Consider the following 17444-nt stretch of genomic DNA (forward strand, 5'->3'; position numbering starts at 1 on the left):
ATTTAAGCATGTTTGTTACAGTAAAGATACAATGTAAGGTGCACCAATAGCATTAGTGTAATTGATAAGAAAGTCCTATCACGTATCTTTTGACATATTTAAGCTATATGAAGAAAATCAATAATTCTTCCTTTCCACATTCTTCCTTATTTAATGTCCAGCCTGACTTAATTAGCTAATACAGTAAGTATTCTAACTTCACCTTCAGCAATGGTGTAAGCCTATAATAATTCCATTTATTTCAGTGGATTCACTCCAAATTTGTCATTATTTATTGTGAAAGCAAAATCTGAACAATTATCGCTGTAGCTGTGTTAACACACTCAGCCCAGGCTGACGTTCACACTAAAGCTACTCTTTTAATTTCGGTTTTCACAGCTCCAAGAAAAACAAACAATAAAATCCCAAACCCTCCTCTAACTAAACAAGTAGTTAGAAGTGTAAGACTTTTTGAGTCCCCGTTAGCTGAGGCTTCTGCTTCTTTGAAGTTTTCTCCACTTATGTATTCTCTTTTAACATCCAATAAAAATAGGGACGTTGGAGAAGTTCAGAGAGGAACAAGGAGAATAAATGCAAGTAGGAAACACTTAGATATGACGGAGAATTAATTTCCGCTACAGGAAGAAAAGGAGAATATTTCACTGTAGAAATAGGATGTAAGTAGGAAACAAAAATTCATCCAACTGAGCTCTGAGTAATTTTGTGAGTCTGAATTCTGAGTCTCCTCAGTGTTGTGGATATGTATACTCCACTGTAGAGTCTACTGCTCTCAAACAAACTTAAATCAAAATGAAGTATAACAAGTAAGTAACAACAGGAATAGTTGATAGTACTAGATGATTAAAAATACTATCTTAAACACATTGACATTTACCCGTTTTACATCAGGCGACCATTATATTTGAGTATCTCCACAGAAATGCACTAATGGAAACCTAAGCTGACAGTAGATCTGCTTAGCTGAGCACAACTTCATATACAATCTTTTAGGGTTGGATGCAAACTGGCTGCATTAATCTATTGTTAGATTATATGAGAAGTACATCCTTAGCCTCAAGGTTTTACTACTGTGGCTGTATCCAGACCTGAGTTGGTGATACTATAGTAACACATGTAGACAAGATAATTTACGTTTCTACTAGCTCGGAGTAATTTCCCTATTCTTCATTTTCTAAGTTTAACCAAGAAGTAACAGCAATGATAGCTTAGACTCAGAACTTCTACTGGAGCACTAGGTTTGATAACTGCACATGGAAATAAGCAAGTCCTGTTTGATGTGGCAACTCAGTTTTTCTTAATACGTGCATAATAATTGGATTAGCTGACCTTAAAATAAATAGCCACAAGACTAACATCATCTTGGATTTCATATATGATTAATATTTCCAAAACATCTACGAAATAAATCAACAAAACATTGTAATTTTATCTTTTTGATGGTGTTAAAATATTTTTTCTTGCACAGAAGAAACATAAGATCCCACCTGATTCTACGAAAAACCTTCTGGCTTGAATAAAAAGTAGTTGATATCTGTTACCATTCATAATATTGAAGACAGTGGCAACTGTTTCTATCAAACATATACTAACTTTATACAAAAGAATTGTGTACGCTATGTATTTCCTTTTGACAGGTACTCATAAATCCCATTATTATGAAGTAAACTCAAAATACAGAATAAATTGTATGTCACTAACTTGTAGACCCAGTTTTAAAAGCACTATTTTAAGTCCATTTAGACATTCATACATAAATGGTTTACAGAGGATTAAGTATTTTAATTTTCCAGATTGGGAAACCGAGGCAGAGTGTGATTAAGATTACTGTTTGCTAAAACTGTTGGATTCCCTTTGATATTCATACAAAATTGTGTCTCATTTTCACGTGTTGTGCCACTGACAGAACAAAAACCAGAATTCAGCTGTTTATTCTCAGTCTAAGCTTTCTTCATTCCATAGTTTTGTCCTTCCTTAGTGACGGTGTCAGTATTTTCTTCCTTTTCAGTTAGAAAATACTGTCACCCTCCCATGTCATAATCAGAGAATCCAGAAGTGGTTTTGTAAATACTGGCTGCCACTCAATTGATAAAATCCAGCTGAAATTTCAGAGAGACTACCAAATCAGACCTACACCACAGAACTCTGCAAACTGCCCAGCTCACATTTTCTGAGAGGTAGGAGACTGAAATCTCTAAGGAATCCACTACTGTATTTCTATATCCCTTCCATTTACATTCACCAAAGATTTTCAGACCCAAACTGTAGTCACCGCAGACGCACGTGGAACATGGACAGTGAACAGATGACTATCTGTTCTTACTCCTGACTGACTCAAGATTGCATTCTCACTCCCGATATTTACAATAAAGTACAGCAAAGGACTTATTTCTGCTCTGACAGAACTTATGGTAATACTTAATATTGTAAAGAATCTCAGTATTGGTATTGACACGAAATTAATCTACAGGATAAAACTCTATAACCATCACCTGCTGTTTATTTAAATCTGATCTGACAATCTAGACTCGTACAGTTGACAAAGCACTTCACCTTAGCAAGTCTCTAATGCTTCAGCAATAAAAATATGGTAGCATTACACACTTTTAACACATTACAAAAATATTATATTGTCAGATGGAGTCTTTAAAGTAACTTGAGATTTGACCTTGAGGTTTCATATTTCTCAAACTATTTCCTGCCAGATTCCCCTTGTTCAGTGAAGATTGTATATGTTTTGGTAATAAACAGTGCAGGCTTTCGTTTAGTATGTGCTATCACATACTAAAGAAAAATAGTCCCTAATTTGCTTTTCTTATTTAGAATGATTGTTAAAGAAGACTCTATAGTGCCATATGTCTCTGTGTAAATACGAAATTTCCATTGAACGGTGTCCTGTGCAGGACACATAGTTCATTGTTATTCACTATATGTGTTTCTGTGGTCTTGATGTATTTGAATTATGTTTCCAACTTTCTTTTTTTTTTCTCAATGCCTGACTGTAATAGGGAGAGAGCAATTTGTGATGGAATTATGAAACATCCTTTCATCAATGAAATATAAACTGTGTTAGTTCTCAGACTAATTTACCAGGAAAATGAAGTTGGGCTCTTGCATATACCTGTTTCTGTGTATATGCCCATATGCCTATAGTTAAAAGTTACTACACACTTTGGTACGGGACTTTTGTCCCCTGGAAAGGAATTATCTAATGCAAGTGATACCACTAATCTCTACTTAAATATACATAATCTCTTGTGTGTTACACAACTAACTTGGTTCGTGCTGTTAGTATATAACATTCAAAAGTACTAAAAAAATAAGCTACTAACTTTATTTTCTTCTAATTTTACTTATTAATCAAATAACAATCTGCTGAATCCATATGTGCACAAAATAGGTACTAGAAGACTCTATTCAAAAGTTTACTTACAGAGCTCAACAAAAGTAAATAAAGATGGTTTTAGCTTGTTTCTAAATGCATTTAACAGAATGAGGTATTCTGGATGCATTTGGAAAAGTGCTCCATTTCTGTGGAAAAAATAAAAGAAAAACCTCAAACATTCTTAGCTTTCAAAAATAAAAGTTAACATTTTAAATAAAAACCCAGACTGTTCTGAGAAAAGTAGACAGCATAATGTAATTTAAAAGCCTAATTTAATAAATTAAAAATTCACCTCAATGGCTTCAAATTAAAAAAAAAATTAAAACAGTGACTAGCACAGAAATTGTGAAAACTGATGACACAGATAATAAAAGTCTTTGACATTGTTCTAATAGACACATACAGTTATATCTCTGAGTCATAGTGTCTGATGATGGCTGTCATGTACAGAAATTGTACCCTAGGTGTCCCCCCAATATATAGATTATGCGTATGATAATCTAAAATTCAAGAATAGACTGCAAGGCAGAAAATTATGACAATATGAACCTTCTCAGTCCATAAACTTCGCAGGATAATTCAATGTACAAGAAAGCACAGATGTGAATGATTCCTTTTTCTTGCTATTCAGTACTGGTATAACTTGCTTAACACCAGCTATATTAATGCATTACAAATACAAAGTCTGGGCTCAATTAAATTATTAAAAACATAATTACATTCATAACAGTAATACATTATAAAAATTGGTATAAATTTCTTTGTAAAGATATTATTTTGGTCACACCAAGCTTTAAAGAGGAACATAAGCAAGAGATCAACTGGTTCCAAAAACACTCTCATTAGAAACTAAATTTATATCAAGAGTAGAGGATAAATAATTGACTGTATAAAGTTTTGAAAATGAGTCAATGAATAGGGCCTATAAAAACCACAGATATTGTCTGGAAGCTGAATCTTACTAAAAACATGAAGAAAAAAAGGCCTCCAGTGGCTCAGTTAACAGATTTTTGCAGGCACTATTTTGTTTGAACAATTCTTTGTTGGAGCTAAGAAGTTGCTTCTGAAATGTGTACATCATCATGAAGAGTGACTGAAACTGATTAGAAAAAAGTAAGTATAATATTTTAATAAATAATGTTAAAATATTTGTGATATATACAATTCACTTCTGTTTTCTGACTTACGCAAACTATTATTTTGACTTTTGCATAAGACCGTAAGTGTCCCTGTAAAGTTTTGAAAATACTAAATACTATAAAAAAAAGGGTATTAATGTTGCAAGGGATTAAATGAAGTTTGCAAGCAGGGACAGATACTTAACGTGTCTTGAGTGGGAAACAGAGAAGTGATACAGTGCTATTTACTAGTTTACTTCATATGATTTACAAGTAACTGGCAATGAAATACAAAAAAGAACCACTGGAAAAATACAGTCATAGATTAAAAAATTACTTGTCAGTCTTATTTCTTTTAACTGGATTTTTTTTTGGTCTCACATAACCACTTTTAGTGTTTGAATTCAAAGAAAAATAAGTATCTTCTAAACAGACTGAACGTTTCTGGGAAAGATACCTTGGATTTGGTTTATAAAGTCCCACAGCCAGAAATCTAATAGCAAAATTGGATAAAGAACAAAACACAAGTTTAAGAAAAGATCTGTAGGGAATAAGTGATAAAATCAGCAGGAAATCACTGGTACTCCAAACAATAGTCTAAGCAGCCGGTTAGTGATCACCAAAATACAAGCAAAGTGACAAAAAGCAGCAGGGAGATAGGAAACAGCAGTGGGAGACAATGCAAGATGCCAGGGGGTCCATTGAGAAGTTAATTGAAGCAATAAGCTGAGAGACACGTAAGGCAGATTGCATCAACATGGAAGAGAAAACAAGCAGTCACTGAAACAACCAAGGAAAAATGTGATGTCACTGAGAAAAGAACAAAACCAAAACCAAAACCAAAACCAACCAAATAACAGGAGGTTGCTAGGCATAAGAGTCTATTGCAAAATGACAAAGGGTCATTACCCTGAAACCAGGTGAAACAATAGTTTAAAACACTCAAGACCAGACTTCATTTCAGACTTACAACCGCTTCTCCTGTGTAGGCTTAATATGCTAGATCCAAGCACTATGGATATCTTTTTTAGCATACATTGCTTCAGTTCATATTTTGTACTTTGGTACTTCAGTTTGTTTGGTTTGTTGTAAGACATTTTCAGAAGTCTTATAAATAAGGATTAAGTAATTCCCGTATTTGCTAGCATGAGAGACAACAGTATGACATGGGGAGACTTTTACTCTTCTGGAAAGAGGAAGAAAGAAGGGACATGGCTCTGTTTTGTCTGGAGAGCAGGCAGGCTACTGCATAAGTGACAACTAAGAACCATAAAGATGTACTAATGACAGTGTAGTACCCTGCATTCTTTCTCATATTTTTTTCTGGCATGTAATTTGAGCTAACTGAAGTAATCATTTTACTATTGTTTTACCATTGTACTTCAAGGGAAGGTAACTGTCTCAAAGTTCTTTACATAAAAACTGAACATGAAAACATAAATAAGCCTTCTTTTAAGGTAAATGATAATTTTAAATTATGTATAAAATGTAGGAATATGTCTACATTTTTTTGTAGGCTTTTGTAGGCTATCAGACACCTGTTGGGTCCTGGACAAGTCAATATAGATAGTGTATTTTTTTTTAATCTTATATGTTTGTGCATCTCACATACAGAAATAATTTGCATCACTTATTTAAAATAATTTTTTATCAGTTTTGCATCAAGTTTCAGCCGAGATATGTCTAGCTGTGCTTTTTACTAGAATTGGACGATTTTAGAAGCTCACAGTAAATCAGATCTAAACTTTCAGCAAATGGGCACATCTGTAGGCAGAATCCCACTTGATTTCAACAAAATACCAAAAAAACATATCACAAGAGCGGCAACAAGTCACATATTGCTTCTTCCACCGGAACCATGATATACTTATCTGAAAATGTTCATTAAATGAAGCAATTCAAAGCATCAGCAGTTCTCTGATGGCAGCAATTTTTTATCTATTAGCAAAAAGATACTGCTACATCCTTTCCAGCTCATGTTTCAGTATGTTCCCAATAGAGTTATCTGAGCACAGATAACCCATGTTGTAAGTATAGAGGAAAAAGAGAAAATACGGAAAATACGGGAATTTTGGTGTAAAGGGAGAGACAATTCTCAGGAATGCCTACAATTGAAGATAGGAACATGACATGTCGGAAATCTCTAAAGGAGGAAGAATGTACTAAGGCAAGGACCCTCAGGTATCTCAGTCTAGAAAAGCTTGTAATACGCACTTTTCTCCAGAGGATTCTACATTACCACCCACATTATTTTGGTTTGTATTAAAAAGTTGTATCATGTGAGCTAACATTTTTTTCAGCTGTGAAGTTCATACACTAACTATGTGATCACAGCAGGATCTTAAAACAAGTTCTGTAAGAGGTTTCTATTAGTCTTCCTGGTCAATGATTTCAGTCCTGACTGCTACATTATGTGCTCTCTGTAACTATATAATTACGCTTTGTTAGCATAAATACAATTCATATTGACACACAGAGATACTTGGAAATATGCACTAGAAGTGAAACTGCCAGAAAGTCTTGTAGGAAAGGAAAGAAAAAAGAAAGGATAAGGAAAGGAAAGGTTTCTAAGTTCAGATGGAATTTGTAGTCTTAGTTTGACAGAGAGAATGAATGCTTGTGTGTGTGTATTTGTGTGCATGCAATAACGATATTTTTTTCTCTGGTCCTAATAACAAACCAAAAAGAAAGAGTTCTTATTACAGAGAAGCCAATAGGGTACACAGTTCAGATGTAGGACTTTCAGACCCTAACCAAATGCCCACTGCGAATCTGGCAATTTTAACTCTACCCCAGTCGAAACCAGGACACAATGGCAGAAGTTGACATGAGGTTTTTTAGCCTGTGCGAAAGCGTACTGTAGAGCTCTGGGTTCAGAAAGTCATCTACTTTCAGTAGAAAAGTTCACAGCATGCAACAGTTTATATCTTGAATCTAGTAAAGCCATCAGCCATTGATATGATAAAATAAAGAAAATTAATTAGATCACATGTTTAATTCAAATTCAAATTACTTTGCTCATATTAATGAAAATATTCATGAAAAGCTCGTATTAATTCGTGTGTCCCTTCAACGTATTGCAAACACATATTTCTCCAAAGCAATTTACACAACAAAAGCTATGTGCCCTTCAAGAATATCATTACGTTATGTGGTAAAAGCTCATCTGCATACCCACAACGGAGCCCAGGGAGAAAATGACAAGTCGGGGAGCCCAAATAATGCCCTGCCAGGCTCCTCCCAGGCCCATCACAGGAGCCATTAGTCCATCAAAGGTCCATCTCCATGTCCAGAGGAGAACACGAGCACAAGGGCCTGGGTGCCAGTGACCAGGCAGACCCGAGTGAGTGACACCAAGCGCCAGCCCTTTGGGTAGGACCAGGGGTCAGAGCCTTATGTCCATGGTGCAGCACCTGGAGCAAGTGCAAGGGTGCAAGCCAAAGGGCACAATCCAAAAATACACCAGAGGCCATGATAACAATTTGGCAGTATATGTGATAAAGTTCCAGTGCCCAGGAATGTTCCTTGGAATTGTTTAATTTACTAACAAAGATGTAATCACACATAGGAAATTTCAAAGATGAAGCAGTGGTCACTGTGAGAAGCCCTCACAGCTCAGCAACAACCTCCCTGTTGTCAGAATTTAGCAACTATATAAGGGCACGTTCTTGCTGCCCATACCTTATGGTCATATTCTGATTCGATAACACTGTATACCCAGCCTGTCTTCACAAAATTATACAGGACGTGTAACATTACTACAGACACTGTAAGACAAATCCATAATCAGGAAATATTATAAAAGTATCTTATTTAGGGAATGCAGTAAATCCTTTAGGCAATTTGAGAGTTATGTAGTACATAAAATACAAGGAATGTGTTTCAAGGTAATGAATCCGGCAAAAGGACAAAATTTGTTATTTTGAACGATTGCTAGTTGATGAGACTATACTAAAATCTCCTGCTCCATCCTATTAGACTAAGCAGAAAGGTCAAATATGCGACAGATATTGGATTGACATGATGCAGTTAGCAAAAGGATCAGTAGTACCAATTCTGCCTTTAATTTTGTGAAGTTTGGATTATATTTAAGCTGTGCAAAAAGCAGCTTGTTACAACAAGTAAAAAGAGAAAAAAAATCTTCAGACCTATACACAACAGGTTGGAATAAACATATAATATGCTGTATTGGAGAGCTGATGCAATAAATTAATATGGAGTACTTTTATTAAAAAAAACCTCAAGGGAAAGGCCTCACATATTTAAAAGCTTGTTTTTATTTAAAGGCCATATTCTGAAAGAATATAAAACAGGTCAGGTCTACATTATACCACGAGGAAACAGAAGGGCTTAACAATCATACTTGTCCCTGCGCTGTGGGTTTGAATGGATATGAAATGAGAGAGAACTGCAGTTTTAAGGGATTTTCATATTCCCAATATTCTGGCAAGCTCCCTCGGGGTTTTCTAACATTGGCTCTGCTTTCCAGGCCCCTCAAGGAGAAGAAACCACGCTACACTTAAGTGCACACCCATTATGCCCCGAGGGTCCTTCTCTATTTTCCTTCAGGCCCCGTCTGCTAAAATAGTTAAAATAGCTAAAAGAGGGATTTAATGTAATTGAGAAACAAGTCTAAGATCTGTGTGTAGCAGATAAGCTAAAGAGGTTAGTTCAGTTATTGATAATTAAATAAAAAATTCAGGATTGTCTAGATTTGGGTTCACGTTTTCAGCTCCTGGGGGAAACTGAATATATGACTCCAGATTTCACTGCAAAGTTTACACACCTCAGTATAAATGTTAGTATTGAAGTAGCATGAATGAGTAAGGAGATGTTTTTAATTTTTTTTTCAGTAGCATTTTTTCAGTTTTTTTTTGTAAATTCCACTGAAATTTTATTTTCTCAAAACTGTAAAAGAATGGGAAAAATGATTTAAAAAAAATAATGTAGCAGCATGAGAAATTCAGCCAAGAATGGAAATTCTGAAGTGGTGGAAAGCAAATAAAAGCCCTAAAATTAATTCTTCCAACACACGCAAACACATATGCACAAGTAGACATACATACTGATGATGTAAACAGGAAACAGTCTTTCTAGCAGAGCGAGACATTAACTTATGACCTTTTGAATCATCATTTCAAATCTCTGTTTTACTACTGATACGGTTCTGCTGTTTGGGGAATTCATAAACAAAATCTCAATCTTCATAAAGCCCCTGTAGATCACATTGAAGATTTTTAAAATTTGTAATCATCTTGACACCTTGTGGTGGTGCATTTCCCCCCCGCTCTCTCGTGGGCCGCTCTACGATCTCAGGAATTCCCGTTAGGCCTTGGCCTTTGTGTAATGAGTTGGGCGGTGAAGCGTCCCTTGACCGTACCAGAAACTCTTGCATGGCTGAGGTGGGGAACGGCACTGACCGTACCAGGAACTCCTGCTGCCTGGCCAAGGTGGGGAACGAGAGAGGGGATAATTCGTCATCCCCTGACAGCCTTATGTGGATCGTAGCTTGAATGGAACGGTACCGTTGTTACTGGAATCTTGAGAATTCTAGTAACTACCGACTCGGACTGCGGCCAGGATGGAAATTTACGGACGACTAAAGCCAATCATCTTGCGACCCTATCAACAGTGGTCCCAAGTGAGGCCCTTTGAGCTCTCCTGGACCGCAGCAGGCTGCGACCAGCATCTCCCTCTGAGTGGGACGCCTCTCAGAGCTCCCCAGCTCTCAAGTTTGCAAAGTTCGGAGGGCCGTCGCCAAAAGTTGACGATGGGACCTGGGCTGAAACCCTTCACTCCTCGAGGCTCAACCCTCGCCCAACAAGAAATGCCAAGACATTTGAAGTGACTATTTCGCTGAACTCGAGGGGAATTTTTAACAGGTATACCTTTGTGCATTTATATGTATTTGTGTCTGTGTGCATGCGTGTGTGAATTGATTTAGGTACCCGATAGCAAGTATAGTATAAATATTGCCATCTTGAATCTGTAATTGTCACTGTTGTGATTGCAGTAAATTCTACTGACTCACTTTGTAAATGTTAAATTAGTTAATGATTAAGTGCTGCTAAAATCTTGTGATCCACCTTAAAACTGTGAATGAACCTTAGACTGCTGCTAGACACACATAATCCCTTAGACATAAACCGTTGACCAAGTCTGGGTCTAGGAGTGGATCCAGCCACACCTAAACTCCATCAGGAGTTTAGAAAGCAAGGGAGTCTACTCCGACTCTCGTGACTCAACAGGAGGATTTCCTTACTCTTTGTATTTATCCCATTAGACATAAACCTGTCTAAGTCTGAGACTAAGATTGGACTCAGCCGCACTTAAGCTCCATCAGGAGTTTAGAAAGCAAGGGGGTCTTCTCTTGTGACTCAACAGGAGGGTCTCCCTTACCCTTTTATATCTTCGGTCTCTGTATAAATCATTCTAACTCGATTCTAACTCAATTTTCCTTTGTGTGTTTCATCCATGTAGTAAGTGATAGAGTGAACCTAGCCATCGAACTCTATTAAGTTGCACTTTTATAAATTCCTATTAAAACCACTTTTTGCGAATGTCTTTGACGGTGATTCTTTAAGTGATCTAAATCACTCATCCGTGACACACCTACTTTCCAATTTTGCTGAAAATGCCATAGCCACCATTGTGACAAGATAAAGAAAGAGGTTTCATCTCTCTCTGAAAATAGGCTACAAAACCAGCACTTTTCTAATAAGCAAAATTGCCTCAAATGGTAAGAGAAAGAAGTGCAATGTCAGTCTGAGTTATTTAACTGAATATACATAAATAACAGTCTACATTAAATTTTCTTTAATTTATAAGGCAGAAAAAATATCAGATACACATCTTTCACATTAAGAGGATGGTATCTGATGTATGACCTAATTCTGATTTGTTAATAAATTACTACCCACCCCACTCTTTATGCGATTTCCAGTGTTCAACAGCTTTTTACATCAGGGTGCTCGAAAAAAAATCTAAATGTTGTACTAAATGTCATTATATGGTCCATCTCTGAAAATGATACATTTCTTATATATTTGTTGTATTTTGGAATTATTACAATATTCCAATAGAAAGGGAAATAAAAATGTAAAAAAAGAGGGAAGAAGTGAAACACAAATAAAGGAAAAAGTCAATAACAGGAATAATTAAAAAATGGAAATCAAAACATACCAATGAGACTCATTCTTCTTTTTTTAAGACTAAAGTAATATTGTTCATTCGTGTTATTGATGTGTGTTCTATGGAGACTTTATGTATCTATGTGAGGGCTACCTGTTAAAGAGGATTTAATGATTTTTTTTTTTTTTAAATTATTGAAGGCTGATTCTGTTGGACATCTAGTTGGTAGGCTTCAGGGAAAAAAAAGTAACCATTCAAAGATGGGATTGGTGCCTTGTGTACCTGGACTCTGGGCTGAAGCAAATGAGAGCTGAGATTCCTGGGCTGGTGGGCAAATTCATCTGCACCAACAACCAGAACTATGCCCCACAACCTTCAGCTTGCCTTCATAATGATGAGGAGCTAAGCCAACTGCTTGGGAAAGTCACTGTCATCTGTCAGAGCGGATGCTCCATCCAAAATCTAGCCCATGCAGTTGCCCAAAAAAACTGACAGCCACAATGCCAAAACAAAGTAAAATCAACCAAATGGGAAAATTCACCCTGAAACAAAAAGCAACAGTGGTGAATGGGGGATGAGAAAAAAAAAAAAAGAATAATAAGAGCAAGAATGTCATTGCACTTTACCTGAAAACTGCCCTAACCTCCCCACGGACTTCTTGTAACAGATGTGCTGTCTTTGTACTTGGAGTATGAATTAGCTGGGTGACAACTGCATACGGGTATTGTATTTATGGAAAATGAAAGCATAAGAGAAAATGTGTCCTATGAGAACTTGTGTTGCAGTATATTTTCAAAGGCTAAAACCATTCACCTTCAAAAATGTGAGACTTCCTTGTGCTTTTACCTTTTTTTTAAAATGTAAGTATATTCAACACCCACATTTTTATGTTGAAGTTTTAGTAGATGTTTGCACAAAACAGAATGGGGCTACAGAAGTTTGTTTTCAATGGCAGATTGGCAGAAATTACAAGTAGATGGAATAGCATTAGCTTTAAATGGCATATATGTATTACCAGATTTTACAAGGTATGAATGCTTTAGAAGTCTTGAGATAATTATTGGAACAAAGCTTTTTTTAAAATTATGATCATTCTAAAATGAGCCCTCTCTGTCTTTTAAACAGCAGGATTTCTCTAATACTGTACATGCCTTTATAATTACTTTACTTCAATGTAATACTTTAATGAAGACCACTTTAATTAAATTAAATTTCTCCCTAGTGGTAACTCAATCAAAATGCATTCTACCCTCATTATGTTATCCGTAGGAGTCCAACATTGTAAGTGCTACAAGAAAAGCTGGTTTTAATGAGAATGGTCATAAGGTATTATACTTGAGAGTCAAGTTACAGAAACTTTAAATGTCATATAACAAAGAACTATATATTAAGATGAGAGGGTAGACATTTCAGCACTAATTGGTTCTGTTTAATATTGTCCTTTAAATTATGATATTATTTATTACTTATTTATGACAGATATCTACTTAGAATCTTATATTGCACGCAAATTGCAGTGACTAAACTTTCATAGATAAATATTTTTCTCTTTCTTAATGATTAGGACAGCAATCACTGAAGTTTATTCTGAAATTATGTTCACTGTTACTTCCTGCAGAGTTGTTTAACAATGACATGTTAGTAACATATCTACAAGGACTCTGATTTTCAAAAGGCTTTTTTACAAATGTGTATAGTATACATCCTGGTAATATTAAAGTGGTTTCTCTGTAAACTGCATAGCCATAGTAGACTTTATAAACTAGTCTTTTTCCCTGCTGCTAAACTCTGCTTTTAGATAATGAATCTATTCAGTAGCCATAAAGGTAGCCAGAAGTTAAATTAGGAGGGATCAACCACTAAAGTACTAGATTAAGGCCTTATGCACTTTGTTTCTCTGTCTCCTGGTTGACACCAGAATCCTAATGCCACAACTAGAAACATATTACTATGATGAGGAATTTTCTCTGGAGTGAACAGTGTCTTTTGCGTAAAACCTAGGAATGGACTGGAATATAATGCACAGTAGAGACACAGCCTATCTCACATCTGGCTCCACTGACCTCCTCCAGTCAGCCACGTTTCCTTCACCCAAACCTCACGCTGTCACCCTTGTACACCCTGTAAGGTCCATGTTTATAAAACTAAGATGGCTGCCAAGCCGCCTTTTTACTCCGATGCATCTTTGAAGGTTTTAGACATTTTCAGAGGAGAGGCAATTAACACCTTGGTTGGATTTCTACGATGCTCACAACCAGAAAAAAACAATGTTGAAAGATACCATAGTGTCCAAAAAAACAACAGTGTATGACTACACTTCTGTATTGCAATAAACTCCGTCACAATCTGTGTTGTTGATGGCTAACTGCAACATCATGTTGTTGATTGCAACATCTTCGGTGGCTGTAGCACATACCCACCTCAGCAGAATTTCATCCTTACCAGGTATACATTTTGGAGCAAACACTTTTCTCATCTCTGTTCCACTTCTGACAGAACTTCCCATGCCACTTGCTGTGGCGGTACTTTCAAACTTGAGCTTTTATGCTACAAACTGTTGCATCCATAGAAGAAGATGCACACTAAGCAGAATATAGTATTTGCTTGTTTTGAAAACCAAAATAAGTGCTTTGGTACCTAGTGGCCAAGTAAAAATAGTATTGCCATTGCTAGCAGTAACCAAAGATTTTATGTGAACTGTGTTTTATACTAACTTTGCAGGGCCCCAGTCCTGGCCTGTTATCAACCTGTTATGAGAACCTGCAGTGTGAACCAGAGCTGAACACCAGGTGTCTCTTCTTTTGACGTCCTTCTATGATGGCCTTATTGTTACGTTCAGAAAGCAAAACTCAGACTGGCTTCTCAGTAGCTCTCCATACAACTGATAACAGCAAATGATCTTTAACTTTTCACAAACCTTAGATGAAGAAAATTATGAGGAAAAAGATTTCTTCAGTCACCTCTATTATTTGAAACATTGGAATCCATAGTAAGAAGAGCAAGTAATGCAAGACTTAAGTAGCCAGTGCTCCTTTCCATATCTTTCAGTGAAACTGGCTACAATATCTCTAAGCTACATTCGTAGGTAACATAGGTGTTTTCTCAGTGACTCTCTTTCTCTTCTCAGGAGATGTAAACACTGCTGCTACCAAGATATCACACTAACTCTGAAAGAACATGTTCTGAATATCAAAGTGCACCAGGTCAAATTAAGACAATGCTGGACAGAAGGAAAATTACTTGCAACAGATCGTCAGGAAATGGACTGCACTTGACATAGCTAACTCAAAATCAGCTCAATGTACATTACAACCTCAGAACATTTCTGCAACGATGCAGTTAATGTGGATAGGACTTGTCCATAAGTGATTTCCTACTGTTAGGGAACAAACTGTTGAGCAGAAAGTTTATTAAAATGTAAATCTTCAAAGAATAGCTCACAACTGACCAGCCTCTTGCTATAAACTTTTACCACAAACAAAATGGAGTATTTCCAGAATCACTACATATAATCACAGAATCACAACAAACAACAGTTTCAACCTTGCAGACTTTTTGAAATTTAAATATATACAATGTTTTATAATATTACTAAGGTATTTAAAGGAACAGTTTGGTCTATATTTCTGTCTAATTTGCTTTGGGGTTTCCAGGTTTGGTAATTAGCAACATGATTTTTCAGAATTTATGCTGAATCAGTTACAACTGTGTATGTTTGAAAAGCTGGGCCTAGAAAAAAGCCATTCACGAACTTCAGATAGACAGCTTTGAAAAATTTCTGCCTCAGCCCCGTGATTAAATACTAGGATAAAAGTCTACTTTGTAATGATGAAGTACTTTATTTTTAATGAAAAAAACATCTGTTCTGAAGGATTTTACCTGTTCTACGATTTATGAATCTCATAAACTGGTTACTAGATTATTCATGTGTGATTATATTGACATAATTCAACAACAGTACGAAAAAAAAAAACAGAACAGGCAAGAATGAAAAAAAAACGGGTACAAAATTACCAACTCTTAAGGAAACACTTCCAACGAATGTCCAGGGAAGAAGTGAAGAGTATTTTTGTGCAGCGGACTGAATCCAATTCTGACATCTGGAGAAGAATTTGAGCAGGGTTTGGAGAAGTTATTATTTGGGGAAGAAGGAGGAAAAGCAAATTCAGGATTAATTAAAATAAATTAGACTTGCCTAGCTTAGACTTGTAGAGGTATGTAGAGACTCAACAAATTCCACCTTCTTATTTTAAGTTTTCTTGATTGTTCTTAACCTGCTGGGAAAATTGCAGGTGCTACTCACATGAGGTTGAATCTGTATTTCACCCCCTGACAGCCTTCTCATCCTTTTCCATTTCTGCAGTGACAGAAGTTATGATTTGAGCAATGTCAGTTGGATTTCATGTCTCTGCTCCAGACTGTAAACTGTTGTTGATATATTCTGTGTAGGCACAATGCTTTCTTCTTTTCTCTGTTTCTTTTTGGTTAATTTTATTTTTGCATTTAACTACTTCCAGTCCATTCATCTTTGCACGTTTCTTTCGTTCATTTACAATCCCAAACTGTTTCTTGGCATCTGTTCATTGATTTGCAACTTCTCTCAACTTTTTCTTTCTTTGTCATGTGTTTTCTTAAATTAGTGTCCCTCGGATCTTAACCACCTCAGACTTAAGGTCGGACAAAGACAGGTAGGAAGCTGATGGCAAATAAATTCTCAGAGAACACACACAGAGAGGACAGGCTTATAATACGAATCTAAAAGTAGCAGCTGTAGCTCAGAATACGGCAAGAACGTAATAATTTAATTGTCTCACACAGCATATACCTTACATAAGTAGCAATAGAATCCCACTTATTTTCTTTTGGAAAATGAGCAAATATTAATTTACAGCTCATACATAAAGTGAGATTGAAGGGAAAATAATTTAAAATCTTATTTCAAGTTGACAAATTTCAAGAAATTCAAAGCTAAGATTAAGTAAAAAATGTGGAAACATTATTACATGGTACACTTCCAGGACTGTATATAAAATTAACTGCATGTTTATAACATTATTTTTCCCTGATTTAAACATTATCTTTCTAATGAATATATCTAAATTGGGAAACTGAGTATTTATTCCAATCATATCCCAATTATACTTTTAAGGTAAGTGGAGTGGAATACAAATAATTGAGCCATTGCTGAAGTTCATTGACTAGCTTAGTAAGCGAATCTGATCTTGGAATGGACTAGATATTAACGTGCAATACAAAGTAACCCATTTGCAGACTTAATTGCTATAAACTACTGCTACATAAGAAATATGCTTCAAATGAACTTGCATTTAGAAAGCAATTGTAAAGTTAAGGGTGAAGGAAATCAATTAATAACAGGAATGTAATGTTCACGCAGACATCCTGAATACTTCGAAGTCATACCAAGACCACTATAACGAAATACAGCTATAATATTACAGTTAATTTTATTTTTTATTTTGTCCTTCTGGCATTGCTGCTTAATGCATTACTGCTTGATTTACCTATTTTTTTAATGTTTTAATAAAGTAGATACTCTAAGAAATACCTGGGAAAAAAAGAGGTATCAGTAATATTTAGTAAGCACTAATATTATCTATTATCAGGAATATTTTTTTTCTTCGTAGTGAAATAGATTCCATGTTATTGTTTTACAGTCTCTGTGTAGCCCGGGTATGGTGTTCCACAAAAGCTTCACTTAGCAGAACTTCTTCAAAAATTTAGTAATGTGCTATTGTTGACTACTGGAATTTACATATGCAGACTGTCTCTTTGGAAAGAGTGGCATTACGTCT

Source organism: Calonectris borealis, chromosome 4 (genome assembly GCF_964195595.1).
Source record: "Calonectris borealis chromosome 4, bCalBor7.hap1.2, whole genome shotgun sequence".
Lineage (NCBI taxonomy): Eukaryota > Metazoa > Chordata > Aves > Procellariiformes > Procellariidae > Calonectris > Calonectris borealis.